Here is a 22,764-nt window from a genome sequence, read left to right as displayed (position 1 = left end):
AGTCCTCCAAAGGTATCCCAAAATGACACTTAATATATAGTCTATGCATATTTACTCAGAAGTTTCACTCAGTTTGTTGAGACTTGCTGTGGGATATGTATGCATAGAGTTGCAGCCGTCATGATTCTCTGGAGAAACACCAGTTTCCATATCTGATCTTTCAAGCTCAGCCCCCTGATCCACACTGGGAGCAATGTTGTCATCACAAACAGAAAGACAGTTGTGCTGTACCTCATTTGGTGAATATACAGTATATCTCACCTACAGCTGTACATATTGAAGGCAGGGTGTCATTCAGTATTCATCCTCCCCAAAACTTGTAGATGAGTTATTGTTCTGCTCTCTTGCTTGACAATTAATCAGACCTATGTGATGGTAACTCCAGATTTATTTACCCTTCATGCCTCTAAAAATCCAAGCTTCTCTCACTCAGCCTTTGAAATCTGAGTGCTTTGAATTCAGTTGCTGGGGTGGAGGTGGGGGGTACAGAATGGATTAGAGCAGAGCCATCGAAATAAATCCCTTCTGGCTACTTAACAATTTCATCTTTCAAACCAAGATTAAGTCATTGACAATCTCTTGGGGATTGCTCAATTTTGCATGCTTTTCCTTGTTGTGTAAGACCGGCATGATGCTTCATATTGGCGCCATGTCATCGTCTCTTTTGAAGTATGCTTCCATTGGATGTAAATGTAATTCTTCCCTTTTTTTTTCAAAGTGCTTCTGAGCTTCCCTTGCATCACCTGACTCCCAAATCAGAGTGGCAAAAACAATTACTTCTCCCAACTTGCTGCTGCTTCTGGGTGAACATGGCCATGGAATAAAGGATGTCAGTCTCAGCTGCAGTAACAGACTCTACCTTTGGTTTCAGCATCAATGTAATTATTTAAAAGATGTTGGCTTTCTGATTTTTCATAGAATCCTTGGGTTGAAGCCAAACGTAGCCATATCTAAAGCAGCAGACCTATTGAAGTTCGTGATCATTATAAAATTAAGTCCCATAAATGTCATATGCTCTAATCTGACTAAAATCTGGATCTGATTGATTGATTTAAACTATTTTTACCCCTCCTTTCTCCTTGAAAAGGACCCGAGGCAGCTGACAACAATGAAAGGCAATAGTTAAAGTTCAAAACAATGAGTATGCAATGGTGGTTAACATCATTAAAAGACAATATTTAAAATTATGAACAATTAATAATGAGGCATCTTACATCATTAGCAGGCAATATTAAGGCAAATATCAATAAGTATACAATTCTTTAAAAATGCTGCTGGGAGAAATGGAAAACACAAGTAGTACTAAAAATCCAATTAAAACAGTAATGCTGAGCGATCTATCTAGGATTCACACACAGGTATCTGGTTATTGAGGGAAGGCTTGCCTAAAGAGAAAGGTCTTTGCCTGCTTGCAGAAGGATAGCAAAGATGGGGCCAGGCTGGCCTTCTGTGGGAGGGAGTTCCAAAATCTGGGAGAAGCAACAGAGAAGGCTCTCTCTTGTGTCCCCAGCAGATGCACCTGTGAATGTGGCAGGACTGAGAGAAAGTCCTCTCCTGATTCATGGTACTTTTCCTTGCATGCAAACAAGAAAAATCACGTATTTACACCAACATTCACCTTTAGTTATGCCATGTAGTGAGAAAGCAATAATGAATGATTTTATATTTCTCCTAAGCAAGAAAGTAGGAACAAACTGGGTTGTCTTTGGTCTCCTTTACACCAGTGGTTTTCTAACTGGGCTCCCCAGATGTTCTTGGACTGCAGTTCCCAGAAGCCTTCACCACTTGCTGTGCTGGCCAGGATTTCTGGGAGTTGCTGTCCAAGAACATCTGGGGACCCAGGTTTGAGAACCACTGGTCTAAACCATATCTCTTCTAAGGGATATTCTGGGAATTGTAATCCAAGACATTTCAGAGCCTGGACTACAACTCCCATAATGTCCCAGCCAAAGTAACCCAGTCTGAGTGGTATTGGAGGCACTGTGACTATAATAACAAGGTAATCTAGAGACAATTCCAAGGGACAAGTCCAGCATCTGCATTGAAGAACCATTGTGGGTTAGAAGATTTAGGTTCTAGATCCCACAGATCCATGAAAATTACCAGATGCTCCATCTCTCTTAGCCTGATCTACCTCACAAGGTTGTTATTAGAATAAAGCAGGGTGAAGGAGGCACATGCAACACTTTGAGCCCATTGAAAGCAAGACAAATAAGTGAGCGAGCACAGTTGTTGAAGTGAAGAAGCTTAATAAGGTACTCTGCCACAAAGGTTTCCACCAAAGTAACAGTTGCATTTTAAGGGAGTAGCACTCATGAAAAAAAGAATCTAGGAAGACAACAGAAGACACCATCTTCTTATTTATTCCCTTCAGTAACTCTGACCTTCCTTCCTGGTGTAGCCTCCCTCTTTGAGTTGACATTGTGAAGAGAATTAAAATGGCAGCCAAAGGCTTTATGAAGGGAATTAAGATGGCAGCACTACAATTTCCTATCCTAATGCTTCCATTCTCGTTATCAAACAGCGCTGCTGCCTGTCTTCACTTCTGTAAACCATCACCACTGTTCATCCATATCATCTGTTTGGCTATTGTTATGGCTCAGGGAGGAGAATTGCTCCCATTTTCATTTGCTTGGGCTGGGATTTATGGAAGGCTGGCCATCTTCAAATCTGGCACAGCTCCTGCCCTGGAAGAACTCCTTTAAGCTTAATAATGAACTCCATGTCATGATGAAATGAGATAAGAGTAGCCTCGACATTCTTTTTGAAAGAAAAGGCTCACTAGGTGTAGCCCAATCTCATGGTTTCACCTAAAGTTGCTATAAGAATGGCAGTTTCAATAAAAAGTAGATTTTTTTTCCTGAATTCAGTGGGACTCAGTATAGCGAGTGTTGGAAAGCTAAACGTTCTGGATGGCTTGCTTCCTACATATGAGTTTGTATGATGGCATATGTGCATGACATGAAGCTATATTTGGTTCTGGTTTGCTCAGATGCTGTGTGCGGCCTTCCTGACCATGCAGAGAGCTTTCCAAATCACACCACTCACTCTTTGTCCTTAAAAAAAAATCTGCATGGCAGCTACCTGATTTATCTGCACAGTGATTCTCAACCTTGGGTCCCCAGACATTCTTGAACTGCAACTCTCAGAAGTCTTTGCCAGCACAGCTAGTGGTGATGGCTTACGGAAGTTGCAGTCCAAGAACATCTGGGGCCCAAGATTGGGAATCACTGATGTACGGCGGAAGGACAGCCATGCTACTGGGATAATCATGTAAACACAAATACAGTGAGCATAAGTGTTTTTCATTGCTGCTTGTGGAACATATGGAGCTGTTTGATGGTATGGGGGAATCTATCAATTTTGTTTTTTTGCAATATTAATATTTTTAAAACCTCAGGATTTTTTCCCATCCCAGTTATGAAGAAATTTACAAATATTTGCAAATTCTTCAAAAGCCTGTTGAAACAGAATTCTCTTGCACTTGCCAAATTCAACAAATGCAGTTACTTATAGCATGGAGCAGACCATATTGTGCCCAGTGATTTGCCTGCCCACCAAATAGATGTCAAAAAATTAGAAGCTTCTGAGAAATAATAGGTGTCAGCCCTAACTGAGCACCAGAAACATGTTTTGTACTTGGGGATTCAAGCTGCAGGGGTTACATGCTCAAAACCCTGGGCCTGGATGGACAAATCTCTGTTTTATTTCCCACCCCCAATCCATATTTTGACCTTCAGACTCTCTTCATCTTCAGTCTGAAGAAATTTGTGAATTTATGTATGTCAAAAATGAATCAAACAGAAATTCTCTCCAATCCCTAGTAGGGAGTGAGCACATATTGATCTCTCTTCCCCCATAATCTGCAATAGGTAACACATAGCCTCACCTTCATTAAGACAAAAGATATAGGGGGATGTGATGCTGTATGAAATCTTCCATGCAGAAAATGCCAGTCTCAGCTGTATGTTATCATGTGTTTCATGTATGAACTGTTTGACTGTCTGTTGATTAAATATGAGCACAGAAACAAAAAAAGAGAGATATCCAACTTTTTTCTCAGCCCCACCAAAGGGGACAAATTCCAAGGGAGGGCCAAGGGAAATGTTTCCCCCCAGTTCTTTGGGGCAAATGCAGGGTGTTTGGATGTCACAGACTGTTCCATGTTATATTTCCAGTTGCACCTACAAAGATAACCATCTTGTACTGAACTACATAAGAAGGACGTGCCACAATTTCTCTTTTAACTACTGGTGCCATATTAATGAGGACCTTGTTGAACTGGAGGTTGATTCATCCATCTGTAAATACCTACTGGTAGTGTGTTTCAACATGACCAAACCGTAACTTGGCGATGTACAGATATAATACAATACCTGTAATACTGTTGAACCTGAGTTATAATGTAAATAAAGCTACAGTGAATGGCTGGTTAATCTTCAAACTACATATGAGGAACGGTGTGAGCCTTCCTAGCATCATTTGGATTCCTTGTTTTGTTTTGTTTTTTAAAAAATCCTGTTGTTTCTTTTCAATGGCCAGAGTTCTTGTCTTAAAAAAATTACTGTAAGATTGAGAGATTGCATTACTTGTGAAGGATGTGTGTGCACACAAGCAGGAGTATAAACAGAATGGAGACCATTATTGCAGTATGGCTTCCAGGTACATGCTGTTTTCTTGATAATGCCGTACATTTGATTTCATAGAAATAAGATAAGCACAAATTTTATGGTTGACTTCATAAAGCCAAACCAGAGTAATATACATATATACATAATATATATATATTATAGATATATATTTATATAATCTGTATAGCTATACATAATATTTACATAGTATTCATGCAGGGAAGATGCAGAATGCTGGAGAGAGATACCTCTGAAAATCTGTATCTTATGTTGCCAATTCAACATTGATGGAAGAAAAAGATTGTGTTACTCAACAGTGACAGCATTGTAACATGTTATTTTAGATATGGAGAGTTATAATCCCTTAAGAGGCCAGGGCTCTAACACAAAAGACCTCATGTAAGGCTGAAGCGAAGACAATTTGAAATTATTTTGGAGACGCAATTTAAAAAAAACAAACTACATGCAATATATGTGTATGTACGTCAGCCAAGTTGTATTCCTAGTTTGAGCATTGCATTAAGAAGCAACATATATTAACGACAAATAAAAATGTTTTTGTATGTGGTACCTCTGCTTATTTTTATACCTTGTTGTGTGAAGTAAAAGGGATGGGAGCTGAAAACATTTTTAAAAGGACGGACTTTGTCCCAACCAATGCAGTCTAGGAGAAGGTAATAGAGGCACATGAGGTCTGTCGTCTTACTAACGCAGCTGACAACACCTGACAACACCGATTATTTGCAGATGAGAACTCGAGAGTCATTGCTGCATGTCAGAGTTGGCCTAATTCCACTACCTATGTAGGACATTTTAGGAATGTCTTCTCCCACCCAGATCTACCCGAATCACCCATCATCGCCAGCAGGGACGGCTGAGGGGTCTGATGCCGAGAGAGCCTCAGAAGGAAAAAACTAGAAACCGAGCCTTCTCAGCGGTGGCCCCTCGGCTGTGGAATGCCCTTCCAACAGAAATTCGGCTGGCACCCTCGCTGGGTGTTTTTAAAAAACAGTTAAAAACTTAGCTATTTAAGCAGGCCTTCCCTCCAGTCAGCTAAGTCTTTTCTTTTTTCTCGTTTTATCCCATTTTGCTAACTTTTTCGTAATCTAATTGTATTAATTAATATACTAATTGTATTTTAAGATTATTTCTATTTTATATTGTCTTATTTTATGCTGTAAGCCGCCCCGAGTAGACATGGTCTAGAGGGGCAGGGTATAACTAACTAACTAACTAACTAACTAACTAACTAACTAACTAACTAACTAACTAACTAAATAAATAAATAAATAAATAAATAAATAAATAAATAAATAAATAAATAAATAAATAAATAAATAATAGCACCCCTGATCATCATTAATGGTGCTACAGAATGGATTCAAATCTCTTACTGTCATGCTATATGGGGGTATTCGTATTCAAATATGAATATGAATACTCCCCCACAGGTGAAGATAATGAAGGTCCAGCCCCTTGGGGCCAGACTGTCCACTCACTGTTTTGTTGCTGCCGCAAGCCCTGCACTCCCTTCCTATTGCTCAGGAGCTTGCGGTGGATTAGCCACTCCTGGCAGGAGGCGGGATGACGAGTTTCTTTGCCAGGTCAAAGACTGGCTAATCCACCATGAGCTCCGGAGCTTCCATAATTTATAGCAAAAGCAGGTAAACATATTCCCCTCACTTTGCTTCTGCAGTTTCTAGGGCCAGCACCATTGACTTTGCTATCACAGCACTGAATGTCGGTAGTGTTTCTGTTGTGAAAACCTCTGGCACGGTTGCTTGAAAACAAAATGTACAAATTGCATTCCCTAAAGCTTCCCAGACAAAATAATCAACTCCACAACAGGGTAGGCATTCTGCTTGTAGGTTTCTGCTTCTACCATTCCGATTCCTATAGTCTTGAAAATCTTGTCTTCCTAATTGTAGCACACAAGGATACCCAACAGTGGCAAGAGGTAAAACTTTAAACCCTGGAGTACAAAATTAATGTATCATACCTGCTATCATACCTGCTGAAAAGAATTCAGATTCCTGGAACACACACATGAATCAAGGTGATTAGGACCTACATTTTTTGCTGTCTATGAAATAGCAGCACCGTGACAAAGGCCCTTTCCTTAAGATTTCACACCGATTGGGCTAAAAGAATTAATTTGTGGGGAGGCTATACCCATTTTCACAGTTACTTGCTCAGAAATAGTTGGGCCCCTTCCGAAGCTTTGCCTGGCACACTTCTGTGACATTACATGACATCTATCTATCTATTTTTACCCCATCTTTCTCCATAAAATGATCTAAAGCACCTTACTTTACTAAAAAGATAATATTTAAAAGCTAAAAACACTAACTAGACAAATATTTAAAAAGAATAAAACAAGTGTCATAATAAAAATGGTGAATGAAATCAATATGAAAAACAAATTTAGACGCAACAGAGCACAACAATTCATTTTTAAAAGAACTGTCAGACTGCCAGTCATTAAGGCAAAGCTTGCCTAAAGAAAAAGGTCTTCAACTACTTGTGGGAGGACAGCAAAGATGAGGCCAGCCTGGTCTCCTGTGGGAGGGAGTTCCAAAGTCTTTGAATTGAAATATAGAAGGCCATCTTCCACGTTCCAACCAAGTGCTCCTGTGAGGGTGGCGGAACTGAGAGAAAGGCCTCCCCTGATGATCTTAATGCCCAGGCAAGCTCATAGAGGGAGATGCAATCTTTAAGACAGCTTGGGTCCAAGCCATTTGGGGCTTTATAAGTTAAAACCAGCACTTTCAATTCTGCATGGAAATGGATCGGCAAACAGTGGAGCTGCTGTAAGAGGTGAGTTTTATGTTCCCTGTAACCAGCCCCAGTTAGCAATCTGGGGCTGGAGTTTCCAAATGCCTTCCAAAGGCAGCCCCACATAAGAGTGTGTTACAGTAATCCAGCCAAGATATAACTAAGACATGTGTCACCAACATCAGATCAACTAAGTGGAACAGTTCCCCTGATGCTATCTATGGTGACTGGGCCAAACCAATCTCAAAGTCAGATGGACCAATCATCAATAACTGGTGTCAGGCTGTTCCACAAAATGGGACTTTCTGTGAAGTTCTATTCCGGTATACAGGCAGGAGAACAGATGGAGGCAGTTCTCAATTCAGTTGCACCTGTTAATTATTTAAGCAAACCTCCCAAGCTGGAATTTTCTCAGTTGTAAACGACAAAATGTTTGAGTTATTCGAGGTCCGGTATGTGCTCCCACTTATAAAAAAATTTATCTCTGTTTACTGTAAATGTCCATACCTACATACAGGAAGTGCTTCCATAAATTAAGGAAATACCATTTCTCAGGTAGCCGCTCAAGTAGGAATGGTTTTCAGAGCCTTAGGTCTACATGGAATGGATGTGGTGGCGCTGCGGGCTAAACTGCAGAAGCCTGTGCTGCAGGGTCAGAAGACCAAGCAGTCGTAAGATCGAATCCACGCAATGGAGTGAGCTCCCGTCGCTTGTCCCAGCTCCTGCCAACCTAGCAGTTCGAAAGCATGCAAATGCGAGTAGATTAATAGGGAATCACCTCGGTGGGAAGGTAACAGCGTTCCGTGTCTAAGTCGCACTGACCATGTGACCACAGAAGATTGTCTTCGGACAAAACGCTGGCTCTATGGCTTGGAAACGGGGATGAGCACCGCCCCCTAGAGTCGAACACGACTGGACAAAAATTGTCAAGGGGAACCTTTACCTTTTAGGTCTACATTCCCAAGAGTTCTCTGAGTAATAGTTCCTCTATAGAGAAAGAGGGTCTCTGAAGGATTTTCTTGTAGAGTTCCCCACTTACTTTTGAAGGCTGCCATCTCCTCCACTGACTTGCTCCAGAATAACACTAGGCCCAGATAACTGTGGCTACTGTTGCTATTTGAAATGAGAGACAAAACTCTGTATGGATAGACAAATGAAGCTGAATGACAGTTCATGACACCCTCAAGACACAACTGCAAAATTTCTCCACCCTTTCAAGAAACTTGGTGATAATATCTCTGACCACCAGTTGGGTGGAAACTTTCTATACATCATTGGAGGAAGCTTCCTTTTACAAAGTCTTCCTGGTACAAAATGGGGAGAGGCATCCTTACCCCTTCCCCTGCCTGTATTCCAGGACAGAACTTCACAGCAAGTAAGATTTCCAATTTTGTGCAACCCAACACCATTATGTTCTGTTCACAGCACTCCAACAATGCCCTAGCAAAATAGAAGATAATATGAGATTGACCTGTTCCTGCCAAGGCTGGCCTATTCTCCGGCTTCCTACAGAATATAAAGACAAATTCTACTAAACTGCAGTAGAAGATGGTCTTTTCCAGGATTTCCCCCGCCCCACATAACCTTTCCAATTTTTCACTATACAGATTATCCTAAAGGGAGCAATCGGTTACTTTGAAAGTAAGCACACTCTTTGTGTGTTTTGTGCCATCAGGTCAAAACTGACTTAAAGCTACCTTAATATGGTTTTCAAGGTAAGTGAGATGTTTACCATTTCCACTTCTCCAGTGAGTTTCCATGGCTGAGAAGGGAATTGAACCTTGTTCTCCAGAGTCCTAGTCTATCACTCTATCCACTACACCTCACTGCGAATCCAAACACACAATCTACATACTTATAAAACCAAAGGCACCAGAAGAAAGAACAGCTGAATTGCAGCACCTCCGCCCAAGACATTTTGCTGCCTGTGGCAGAGTAACTAACAACATCCCTAACCACAATTTCATAGTTAATTATACCTAGGAAACAAAGTTATTTGGGGTCCTTAAGCAGAAAATCTCAGAAGGACCTCTACCATTCTCCTGGATGGTCAAAATATGATTATTTTTGTATTTCCAAAAATACAAAATATTTTGTGCTCTCTGATGATGTTGCCATCAAAGAGCACCCAAAACAGAGGTGTTTTGTGGGTGCTCCGGAAGAAGATATGGGTCAGCATTGAGTTGTGCAGCTGTGGCCTGCCAAACGTTATTGTCCTGAAACTTCCAACACCCCTAACCCCACTCACCCAACGGTGGGAGATGCTCACATTTGCAAACCAACAACATCTGAAGGGCCGAAATTCCCTTCTTTTGACTTTAAGGATTCACAGCCCTTCTAGGACCTGGCTTGCTTCTGGAAACACAGGAGAAATGGAGCCAGCATAAATCATTTGCCTTTCTGGCCTCAATGGAAAGGAAGCAATTAAAAGTGAGAGGGGGAAAATTTAAAAAAGGAAAATACTATTTGTGAAAATTGGCCAGGTCGGGGGGGATAACTCTATAGCCACTTAGCAACACTACCTAGTTTGCCTTGGGGTGGCTGAATCTAATAGTTGTGGTTAGGACTGGCATCTACATCTCCCAACACTCCAGTCTTCCTAGATGTGGCAGTACTTCCAGCAAATCAAAAAACCCACAAAACTAGGCACTTTAAAGTAGCTTGCTAAACCTGCAAGGTAGAGCTGCCACCACACCAAAACACCTCAGAGCTAAAACCCAGAGTGCTGGTTGGAGAATACATCTTATTTTATTAAAGAGAGTAAAATGACAACGTAAGGGGAAAAGATTTTTAACATTTTAAAAAAACATTTAAGGCAAAAATACCATGAAACAAAGCTAAGGCTATCAAGAGGAAATACCACAATACAAAAGCTAAAGTGTTCTACCTAAAACTCACTGACTAGCACAGAACTCACCATGGTTCTGAGGCAAGCACTGAATGCATGCCTCCCAGAAAGACAGCAACTGAGCATAGCATCTCCAAGGAGTCAAGTTAAGTCAACTAAAGTAACTTATGAACCTTTTTTTTTTACATTAAACATCTAGACCCTGCAGATGAACCACCAATCCAGCTTCCCTTGAATGTTTGAGAAGACCAGAACAGATTCTGCTTCCTCCTCTCCTCCCAGCTCAACTCATTTGACCAATTATCATGGTATCAGGGTACTGGCTAGACCTGGTCTTGATGGCTTCTTTCTGATAACATAAACTACAAGAGTCACCTCCTCCCTGTTACCAACCAGACACTGATCATCACATTCCTGGTAATATCCCAAGCACACACAGGGAAGCCTGATCTTTCAAGATGGATTCCACATGCCTCAGAAGATATGTGTTACCTATTTCTCCTTATGGTACATTGCACTCCCCTGTAACTTCCACTTTTGTTCTCTATTCTTTGCCTGTGGCGCTTCCATGTTCCGACATCATCAAAAATGTTGCAGAGGACAGTCTGACCTCAGAAAAGTCCATTAAAAAAAACAACAGCAACAAAAAATCCCCAAAAAACCTATTTATTATAGCAGAACAAATAGTAAGAAGACATGAGAAGTTCACACTCTTTTTTAAATGAGTAATCAGCTACAATAGCAAAATGACCTGTAGCCCTGCTTAATATACTATAAAATTATTTTCATCACTTAAGTGGGAAATCCAGCCATTCTATAAGAATATCCACTATGATACCTAATTGCATGAAAGGCCAACATAACTGTTACTGCTAAAACCTAATTGGATATAGTAATTATTCAACTGCTCTGATGCAAGCACTGGATACAAGAACTATTTAGGAGTTTTATTTGCACTATCCATTGGAGATACCACGGGAGCTAACTTAATGCTTTCAGAGGGACCCTGGCTAGCAGGAAAGACTTGATAATTTATCTTTTACCCTGAATATTGAATATTTATAAACCAGCTCAATAAATGGGCCTCATTGGGCTGGTAAAATGCAGCGTGTTACTTTGGTGCCTTGTGGTACATACACTTGATAGAACTGAGCTCCTGATCCTTAGTTTGCATGTCATAGCATGTTTCTGGATTTCAATAATAATGGTGGTACTACTACTACTACTACTACTACTACTACTACTACTACTACTACTACTACTACTACTACTACTACTACTACTACTACTAATAATAATAATAATAATAATAATAATAATAATAATAATAATAATAATAATAGTAATAGTAATAGTAATAATAGTAATAATAGTAATAATAGTAATAGTAATAATGCTAATACTACTACTACTACTATTGGTGGTACTACTACTACTACTACTACTACTACTACTAATAATAATAATAATAATAATAATAATAATAATAATAATAATAATAATAATAATAATAATAATAATAATAATAATAATAATAATAATAATAATAATAATATCCATGCCAATTGTCTTGGAGGCTGGAATACAGTATTCTGAAAGTTTTAGACCCCAAAATAAGTTTTCCAGGCTTTAGAGAAATTGCTGGCAACAACTGCAACTATGAATGTATAAGAAGAATTCCTCAGAGGAAGGCGGACAGAGATTATGGCGGACAGACTCTCCTCCAATATAATGAGCCACCAGCAATCTTCCACCTGGAATGTGAAGTTAAGAATGGGTAGATTGGGCCATCCTGAGACCTATAGAACATGTCCAAGAAGCATTTGCAACACCCCGCACCACTACTAAGAGCAAAACTACTCTCTCTAGAAAAATCAGATTGAATCCTCGGTGACTCCTCTCACATCATGCAAGGTCAAGCCATAGAGCAGTTCAAAGCGGCATCCAATCTTGTTCTTTTCTGTTCCTTTTTATAATGGATACCCTTGCAGTTTGGGGCAGTTCACGGCAGCCTCCTTTTTCCTGTCAGCTTTCTGCTCACCACTTCTCCACCTCCTCTGTTCACTACCTCCTCAGTCATATCTTTGAAATCCCCCTCCCCTTTGTGCCTCAGTGTGCCCATGTGGAGGACCAATTCCTTGAAAAAAAAGAAACTAGTTTGGATTTAAAATTGCACACCCAAAGATGCGCATAAACACTTCATTTAACAAAATTAAAAGGGGGGGCAGGTGCAGGACACAACTTTTTCATCATGCAACATCAGCCCATCTCCCAACAGGCCCATGGTGACAGTGTGCACAACCACCCACACTGTAGTATACCAGATTAACACACAGGGGGGAAAAAGTGTTGCGACTTGTCTGTGTTCTGTAAGTGGAATCATGCTTGTTTGCAGCTCACCCACCCTTTCCCCAGTTCATGGCAATGGTACAACTCCAGGAAATCTACCTTAGGAAAGTGTTTGAAAAGGGTGCAGGGGGGGGCAGACTTTGAAAATGTTACTGTTTGTACTGTTGTCATAATTCACTTCCCTAGTGAATGTCTGTGGCCGAGTGGGGATTGAAACCCTGGTCTCCAGAGCCCTAGTCCATCACTCTGTCCACTACACCACACTGGGTACCACTTTTTGTACTAGAACTCCCAGCACTCCCTAGCCAAAATGGCCAGCACCCAGGGAGTCAATAGAAAGAAGCCTAGACCTCTCTTTCTTTTTCGGACACAGAGAATGACTTCAGGAGTGAGGTGAGAAGAATTCTCACCCTTGACCCTTCATGAGCCTTTTCCTTGTTCAGGTGAAATCAACAGTGAAATGCAGCAAGTGGCTTATCACTCACAGTCAGTCTAACCTGAGCTGGGCATGGCATGAGTAGCCCTAATGCAGCCTGACAGCCTACTCACATTAGCTCCTCTCCATCAGGCTGCATTAGCAATTGTGTTGGCTAATATGCTATGAAAGTCATTTTCCCGTAATGTTACAACTCATGAATACTAACCTGAAATGATACGAGACATGAAAAGGAGAGAGAGGGAGAGAGACTGCTAATCTGATGGGATTGAGTAATATGACAGCGTCCTTAAGGGAGAGGAACCAGCAGGCTGCGGCTTCAGTGGACAGGAAACTCCCACCTCTTTCCATTCTTCTCACAACTGACAAAGAATAATGGAGAGAGAAAGATAAACTCCACATTAGACTTCTGTTTCTCTTCAGGCTAGCGCAGTGAGTGCAAAATAAATAAATAAATGATCAGCTTCTCACTTCTCCAAAAGCATGTCTTGATATGAATGAAGATGATGCTTTAATTCAGCCACAGCTTGGGGAAATCATGTACAGTATTGGTGTTGCAACCAAACTCTCCAGCCAACATGGAGTTAACCGGAAAAATCAGCAGTAGCTGAACATGCCCTAAAACAAGCTGGAAATGAAATTCTATTTCATAATACTGAAGTACTGGACAACACCAGCAATCTGTATGTTAGACTGCACAGGGAAGCCATTGAAATCCATAAACATAAACAGAACTTCAACAGGAAAGAAGAAGGCCTAAAACTAAACACGGCCTGGCACCCCCATTCTGAAAAATACAGCCTGCAAAAGGTCAACGAACTCTACCCAGCCACAAGGGCCAGGGATCATTGCACAAAAGAGACCAGCTCAAGACACCCATCAAATACAGTGACAGATCATCTCTCCCACTTATCACAACAATATATCCACAACAAAAACACGCTGATCACTCTATCTCCTGAAAAGGACAAAAGCTGTTCTCACAGCTATAAATACTCAACTATCCAACAAACAGGAACAGAGCATGAACAGAGTTCCTACTCCAGTCCTCTGAAGATGCCGGCCACAGAGACTGGCGAAACGTCAGGAGGAACAACCTTCAGAACATGGCCAAAGAGCCCAAAAAACCCACATCAACCATCATAGTCTTCTTCCTTTATGAGCCTGCCCAAATGTTAAGATCATCAGAAGAGGTCTCTCTCGCAGTTTCACCACTTTCACAGGTGGCATTTGGTGGGGACATGGGAAAGGGCCTTCCCTGTCACTGCTCCCAGATTTGGAACTCCATCCTGCAGGAGGCCTGGCTGGCCCCATCTTTTGCTGTCCTTCCACAAGCAGATAAAGACAATCCTCTTCAGACAGGCTTACTCTTAGTGACTGCCTATCTGGGAGAGGTTTTTTAAATGGAATGTCATGCCTTGTTGCTTTGAATGTGTTTTTGGCTTTCCTCCATCTTACACAGGCTCTCAATCAATGGCACTGATCTGAATTTTGACCCTTAAAGGGAAAAGATCCCACCCTTCACATGATGCACAAAATAGTCATTTTCCATTGTGCAGGAGAAAAACTGTTCAAAGTAGTTAAGGGTTTGCAATGGGAAGCCACAGCTAATGCCTGCTATCTAATGAGAGAGTGAGAATCAGGGTAGTGTATGTTCAGATGCCCATGAAGACACACTGGCAGGAAGTGGGGTTAACAATGACACACCACTCCTTAAACATCTCACATACCTTGCATGCAACTTGATAGCAAATAATAACAACTAGAAGAACATATGCAAAAGATGCATATGCTAACTAAACAGATTTGTTCATGTTTATTTTTACACATTTGGAAAAATGATTTTCAGGGCTCCATTTTCCAGGATATCTCAACCCACATGGCTGGTGATGATGCAGTGTGGACAAGAGATGAGAGTCAAATCACACATTAAGGTAAACACATATTTCCTGCTATTGCAACATCTTCCCTCCATGCACACAATTCCTTTGAAGCTATTAGTTCGAATAATTAGACTTGCAAATGAATTCCCTGGTAACCTTCCAATGGCCAATCACAAAACCAAAGCAACCTAATTTGCAACTTTTGGATTGATCTTTTTTTAAGATATGTTAATGTATTGTTGTTTTTTCCTCCTAAAGGGAGCCCTGCTTCTAATGATGTGTTAACTGTATTGTCTAGTTCTGCCCTTAGAGACCCTCCCCGTTCCTTGTGCCATTCAGGGCCTTGCTTTGCGTTTGTCAGAAGTATGAGCTTGTCACAATGTGTGTTGATCCACACAAAGTAGTTTTTCATCTCACACAAGCCATATTTTCTCTATCAAGACTCAGCCTGAAATCAATAAAGTAACCGCCAGGAGACTTCTAAGAGGTGCTATCAGTGGTTAAAAAAACACAAAAACTCATTGCACTCACTGGAGGTTACACTGAAGCCTCTCACAGTGGATAGTAACCAATTGCCTACAAAGATCCCTCTAAATTGGTTGAGCTTTCAGAATGGCAATAAAAGGATTTATCTCAGGAAGAACTGACACAGGCTTTAATCACACCTCTAGCCTCGCTAGACAGTTACCCCACATGACAGTTTTTTTGCTAGACATTGACTTTTTGTGATCGCTATAGCGATTTGCAAAACACTGATTCCTATGGGGGAATTTCGCTGGACTATGTTTGGTCCCTGCTTTGCAAACCAGTTTTGGCTAGACAACGATTTTGACAGCTCCTTCCGTGCTTGCAAAACAGGTGTTTCCGGGACCTAAGCTTCACAAGACAGCTATTTAAACAGCTGATTGGCAGTTCGCAAAGCGGCTTTCCTATGGCCGATCTTCACTAGACAAGGACGATTCTTCCCCATTGGAATGCATTAAACAGGTTTCAGTGCATTCCAATGGGGAAATGCTTTTCGCTACATGCTGATTTCGCTAAACAGCGATTTCAGTGGAACGGATTATCATCGTCTAGCAAGGCACCACTGTATTATGGTTAGAGTCTGATAGCTTCACCCATCACAACTGAAAACTTGCATTTAAACCAATACTGTCCAGGGTGGCCACATGCCCTCTTTTAGAGAAGATGCTTCTTGCTTTCAGGGTATGCTAGACAACTGGAAGGCAAGAATAGGTGATGGTTTTGCAAGCTACTAATAAAAAAACATACAATATGCAAGCTTTCATAAGTAAATTCTACTTCTTCAGAGCAAGAACAAGAAGTTCAGATGTTCATGTCAAGATGTGGTTTGCCAGGAGATAACTCTTAGACGTAAAGTTCCTGCCAAGATGAATTTCACCAGGCGCGTTTTTCTTAGATGAGGCAGGAAACAGTAAGGTTGCTGTTTTAAAGTTACAGGTTAGATTTCACACTCCCATTCTTCAAAGGGCACAGGCCATGCGTGCGCACGCACACACCCCTCCTCTCCATTTGGAGGCTCCCCCTTTTCATTTCAAGACAACCAGAATGTGTCTGAAGGCGCCCTCAGGTAGAAGGACTAGCCACTCAAATTCTGGTTTAAAAGCAAAGAAAGATAACAAGGAAGATCAGGACCTTAAATTTGTCCATCCACAGTGGGTGGCAAACTCAGCAGGCACATGGGTCACTTCGGTGAGATGATGCAGAGCTCTTTTTAAATACATAAAACACTGTTTCTAAATTTTGCATCTGTCCCATATGCACCTTTGTGGAAATGAGAGCTCTCCTTTGTTTTCTCCTTTCGTTATTCCTTCCCCCTTCTCTGTGGTGATAGGTAAGTGACCGTCCTAATAGAATTCCATTTACTTTATTTTAAAACATTATTTTAACTAGTAGTGAAAGCTGCAGATAGTTGCTTTGTCTTGTGCTGCTAGGAGTCAGGTTCAACCAGCACTTGATGTGGGAATTTATGTGTATACTACTAGGAACTTTTCCAGTCATGCTTTCAAGGCCACAGCTACAGTTAAAACGTAACTACAGTGATATTTCCAAAGCTCCTTAAGTCGTAAATCCCCCTTATAGCTGTATATTTTCAAAAGCAGCATATCAGAAAAGTTAGTTCCTCATTGTGTTTAGTCGTTTAGTCGTGTCCGACTCTTCGTGACCCCATGGACCAGAGCACGCCAGGCCCTCCTGTCTTCTACTGCCTCCCGGAGTTGTGTCAGGTTCATGTTGGTTGCTTCGCAGACACTGTCCAGCCATCTCATCCTCGGTCGTCCCCTTCTCCTCTTGCCATCACACCTTCCTAACATCAAGGTTTTTTCCAAGGACTCTTTTCTTCTCATGAGATGGCCAAAGTACTGGAGCCTCAGCTTCAGGATCTGTCCTTCCAGTGAGCACTCAGGGTTGATTTCCTTTAGAACTGATAGGTTTGTTCTCCTTGCAGTCCAGGGGATTCTCAAGAGCCTCCTCCAGCACCACAATTCAAAGGCATCAATTCTTCGGCGGTCTGCTTTCTTTATGGTCCAGCGCTCACTTCCATACATCACAACAGGAAAAACCATAGCTTTGACTATTCGGACTTTTGTTGGCAAGGTGATGTCTCTGCTTTTCAAGATGCTGTCAAGATTTGTCATCACTTTCCTCCCAAGAAGAAGGCGCCTTTTAATTTCAGGGCTGCTGTCTCCATCTGCAGTGATCATGGAGCCCAGGAAGATAAAATTTGACACTGCCTCCATATCTTCCCCTTCTATTTCCCAGGAGGTGATGGGACCAGTGGCCATGATCTTAGTTTTTTTGATGTTGAGTTTCAGACCGTTTTTTGCACTCTCCTCTTTCACTCTCATTACAAGGTTCTTTAATTCCTCCTCACTTTCTGCCATCAGAGTGGTATCATCTGCATATCGGAGGTTGTTGATATTTCTTCCGGCAATCTTAATTCCGGCTTGGGTTTCTTCCAGTCCAGCCTTCCGCATGATGTATTCTGCATATAAGTTAAATAAGCTGGGGGACAATATACAGCCTTGCCGTACTCCTTTCCCAATTTTGAACCACTCAGTTGTTCCATGACCAGTTCTAACTGTTGCTTCCTGTCCCTCATTAGTTTTAAAATAAGACCTCTGAATGCTATAACAGGCTCCCTTATGTGAGAAAATCAGTCTCCGCCTGTCCACTTAAGAGGCAACAGCACAAATTGGCACCTTGTCTACCTTTTACTGGGGTCCCATAAATCTAAACGTAGTTTAAAAACAAGTCACACTATATCTGCTGTTAAGTTACAATCATAATGCAGCCTAGTTATGCCCTGTTATGATGTGGTGTCAAGTCACCTCATGGTGACCCTATGAATGAGAAGTCTCCCAAATGGTCCTTGTTCTTAACAGCTCTGCTCAGCTCTTCCAAACTCAAGCCTGTGGTTGCTGTAGGTAGTCAGTCCCCCCTATATTTGGTCTCCTTCTTTTCCTGCTGCCTTCAACCTTTCCCACCGTGATTGTCTCTTCCAGAGAATCTCACCTTCTCATGATGCGCCCAAAAGCAAAACAGCTTCAGTTTCAATGTTTTTGCCTCCAGAGATAGTTCAGGGTTGCTTTGATCTAGGAACTACTTGTTCATCTTGTGGATACCCTGGCAGTCCAGGGTATCCACAAAACTATGTTATGCCTTTGTTTGCTTGCTTGCTTGGTTTTTAAAATATTTTTTTAGGAATTGATTGCAGATGGCTAGTTTGTTTGTTTGTTTGATTTATTTATTTGATTTATTTGATTTATAGCATGCCCATCTGGCCTAAAAGGCCACTCTTAGGCAGCTAGTTGCTTGTACCATGTTGCTTCCAAGCTCTGCCAAAATATTTTGCATAGGCTCTGATTTAGATACTTCTGTCACACATGGACAGAAGTATCTAAATCAGAGGTTTCCATCCTTCAGTCCCCAAATGTTCTTGGATGAACACTCCCAGAAGTCTTCACCACTAGCTCTCCTGGCCAGGATTTCTGGGAGTTGCAGGTGATTGGGGACCTTGAGAAACCAAGATTCCAGAGAATCTCTTTTGGTTAACATTCTACAAGAATTCACAAATTCTTTTATATTCACCCACTCAGTAAAGTTCCAATTGACGGCAGTTCACCAGAGAATGAAAAAGTCTTCACTTGCTGCCTTTAACCGGTTAACACCAAGGACTGAGCACAGGATCCTTGGCTAAGCAGGAATGGGTGAGAATTCAGTTTGGTTTGGATAAGAATTTACTAATATTCATACATGGCTTCCTATTCAGCATAGAAAGAATATAAGAATTAGACAAATAAATGAAAAACACTGCTAATTTACAAACATTGGTCGGCAATCATATCTCTTGCATGTGGCAAGCTTCCTAATAGTTTTCTTTCTCTTAGATTCAAATGCGGTTCCTTCAAAGCACCATGTAAATGCAATCAGACTTTCAAATGAAGCCTATGTTCATCTCCCAATGACCAAACATTTAGAGTGAAGCAAACTCATATAAAGATAAGCTAGTTAAGGTGTTGTCTGAAAGCAAATGCAGGCCAGCCACCAAAGGCATGGGAGAGTGACGGACTGTTGTCCAGAATTGGTTGTGGATTGTTGATGATACGTTCGAGTGGTGTCAGTTCTCAACTGAAGATGGAAACTAATGAAATTTGGTCATTTTTTTCTTCTGGGTCTTTCTTGAAGGAGGTTGTCTTAGGGTGTCTGTGTCGTCCTGTTATCTGAGTACCCTCTTAAAGATGGATAACAAGAAACAACCTACTTTAAGAGAGACTAGAAGAAGAAAAAATGACCAAACACCATTAAACCTTACCTTCTGAGATCATACTGCTTCTAATGATCTTCCTAATATGTCTTCTAGTTTTAGCCTCTTCAGATCCTTTCTTTCTCTTACATGGAGAGGTGAGGACTACTTGCCCTTCTGCAGGCTCCATCCACACTCACAGTTGGTGTGACTTAAGTCTGCCACAGAATATAAAAAAGCTGCTTAGCCAGATGGTTGACTAAATATAGCTGTATGCTTTTGCCTGAGGCAATGAGGAAGAAAGGGAGGGAAATGCCTAAAGGCAACACAAACTCACCGTATTGCTCCATCATTCCATTGTTTCTCTCAGGTAATGAAAACCATACGTGCTCTAGGCCTTGGGGTGTAACCATCACTGCATGGACGTGATTTCTTCCTTCTTTCTCTGCACTTTTTTAATGAGTCATCCTGTGGCTTAGAGGCCAGGTTTGTGTGGCAAGTTCCAATTCTGTTCTTATCCAATCCAAACCTGGTGTGGAAAATGCCTGAAATATTTCCTACACCTTGTCTGATTTTTTTGGGGGGGGGAGGGAATTCTCCGCCATTTCCTATTTTTGTCTTTTTCACCCTCTCCTCTCCAACCACTGTTGAAGAATTCAAGCCTAATGACTCCCTTAAAATATCTGAGGAAATTGCACTCCCCACCCCCCACTGCAACCTACTTCACTTTTGTATCAGGTGGTGAATTTTTTGGAACAAGTGTGGATCCGTTGCAATATATTTAAAATAATATTACTGAAGAAAGCAGTGGGCTTGGCCTCCCCACCTGAATGTTGAAGCCCAAAATGTGATGAGATTTTGAGATTTTCTCAGATAAATGGTGTCTGGCTTTTCACTATTATTCTAGAACACAGTATTATTCTAAAAGATAGTACTAAAAAGATGGGTAGTACTGCTAGAGGGCGGAAGCATGGTAGGTAAAGAATCTTTACCACACTCTACGTGGGGCTACCTTTGAGGTTGATGCGGAAGCTTCAAATGGTGCAGAATGTGGTGGCCAGACTCCTTAGTGGGGTGAGAAAATACCATCATATCTCTCCCACTCTGGCCACTTTGCATTGGCTGCCCGTTTGGTTCCACGTTGATTTCAAAGTTTTAATGGTTACATAAAAAGCCCTAAATGGTTTAGGGACTCAATATTTGGTGGAATGCCTACTCCCACCAAAATCTACCCGTATCACTCGATTTATTCGGGAGGTGAGGTTGAGGAGCCTAATGCTGAGGGAGGCCCAGAAGGAAAAAACAAGAAACTGGGCCTTCTTGACAGTGGCTCCTCACCTTTGGAATAAACTCTCCCCTGAGATCTGTATGGCCCCTTTGCTAGGCATTTTCAAAAGCCAATTGAAAACCTGGCTGTTTAAGCAGGCCTTCCCTCCAGCCACTATTTGATTTATCTTTTTTTTCCATCTTGAACAATTGATTACCAATGCCGTATATTATTGTTATATTTTAAATTGTTTTATCTTTGTCTGTTGTTAGCCGCCCAGAGTGGTCGATTGACCAGATGGGCGGGATATGAATAAATGAATAAACAAACAAACAAACAAATAAAGAGAGATGGCAACCGTGGGCGCATCATGACCTTTGTTCTGAGGAGAAATTTATATTGCTTTATAGTTGAGTTGTCATTCTCTCCATTTTTCATGTGATGCATGGTGTCGATTAGGTAGCCAAAATGGAATCACCTCAGCATAAAAGGCTTGGGGTGGGGGGCAAGATTTGTAGAGGTAGCAAGGAATTGACAAGGGTGGGCGGGATCCAGCATAATTAAGAATTAAGAGAGATGTAGCCTAAAATAGAAGTTCACACTGTGCCTTGATTTATTTATATCCTCAATATGAAGAATTTTGCAACGTTTGGCAAATTCTTGTCAAACACAAAAATAAAATTCTCACCAATTCCTACTCTTAGATAACATTGGTGGACAACGGAGGGAGAGGGAGAGAGACAGAGAGAGAGAGAAGTTTTATCCTTTGCTTTTCCTGCAGGTCTTGTCAGAAAAACCACACAGCCTGAAGCTGTTGCTCTCACACAGTTAGGCAGAAGATCCATCACTTGGTAAGAAGGGGGGGACAACTGGTGTCACAACAGATTAACATAAACCCCCTTTTGTTTCCAGAACAGGGAATTTCTTCATTATCATAATCCTCAACCTCATTAAAATATCACAAGATGGAGCCTATTTGTGACATTGCCAACTCCTATCTCGCCTCTCCCCACCCCCTTGGTTTCCTGTTGCTGCCGACCACCCTTAGCTTGCTCATCATCACCAGAAGCCACATCTCAAGCATGTGGGAGGACAACTGATTTTAACCAGAAAGGTTCTTTTCTTCCCAGTGGTGTTCCCCCCCCCTTGCTCTTTCATGGTAAGAGCTAAGGACTAGATGCTGTTCCAAGTCCTCCATACAGAGCACGTTACCATAGTATCTCGAGACTGAAGGAGGCCAGGAGGATCCCCATAATATTTAGGGTTGTGGAAAGATCAGAGCAGGCTGGCAAAAGGAACAGGAATTATCAAAGCAATGCACAAAAATTCAAAGATTTTATCAAAGCATTTCTAAAATTTGGTGGCCTTTGGGGGTTCCATGATTTTTGTTTGATAGGGCAAAAGGGGAAATATGATATTTCTTTCCCCCCTTTTTTGGCCTATTCATTCCCTGTTCCTGTCATTTCTACTGCTATTCAGTTTGGCATTCCATAGACACACAGAATTTTAGAGTTGTGGGGGACCAGGAAGAGATGCAGTGCAGCCTGCAGCAAATGCAAGAAATACATCTTCCTTTCCCACATATATTCCCTTGAAGTACAACATTATGCTACTTGGCAAAGAGCAGGAGAGTTGTATTCGCGAAGGCTTTCACGGCCGGGATCTAATGGTTGTTGTGGGTTTTTCGGGCTTCTTGGCCGTGTTCTGAAACACGGCCAAGAAGCCCGAAAAACCCACAACAACCAGCAGGAGAGTTGTTATCAGAGCTGGCCCTACCATTGCATGCTGTCAAGTCAATTCTGACTTATAG

Source organism: Pogona vitticeps, chromosome 5 (genome assembly GCF_051106095.1).
Source record: "Pogona vitticeps strain Pit_001003342236 chromosome 5, PviZW2.1, whole genome shotgun sequence".
Lineage (NCBI taxonomy): Eukaryota > Metazoa > Chordata > Lepidosauria > Squamata > Agamidae > Pogona > Pogona vitticeps.
The sequence above is the reverse complement of the archived record's forward strand: the minus strand, read 5'-3'. Positions refer to the sequence as shown.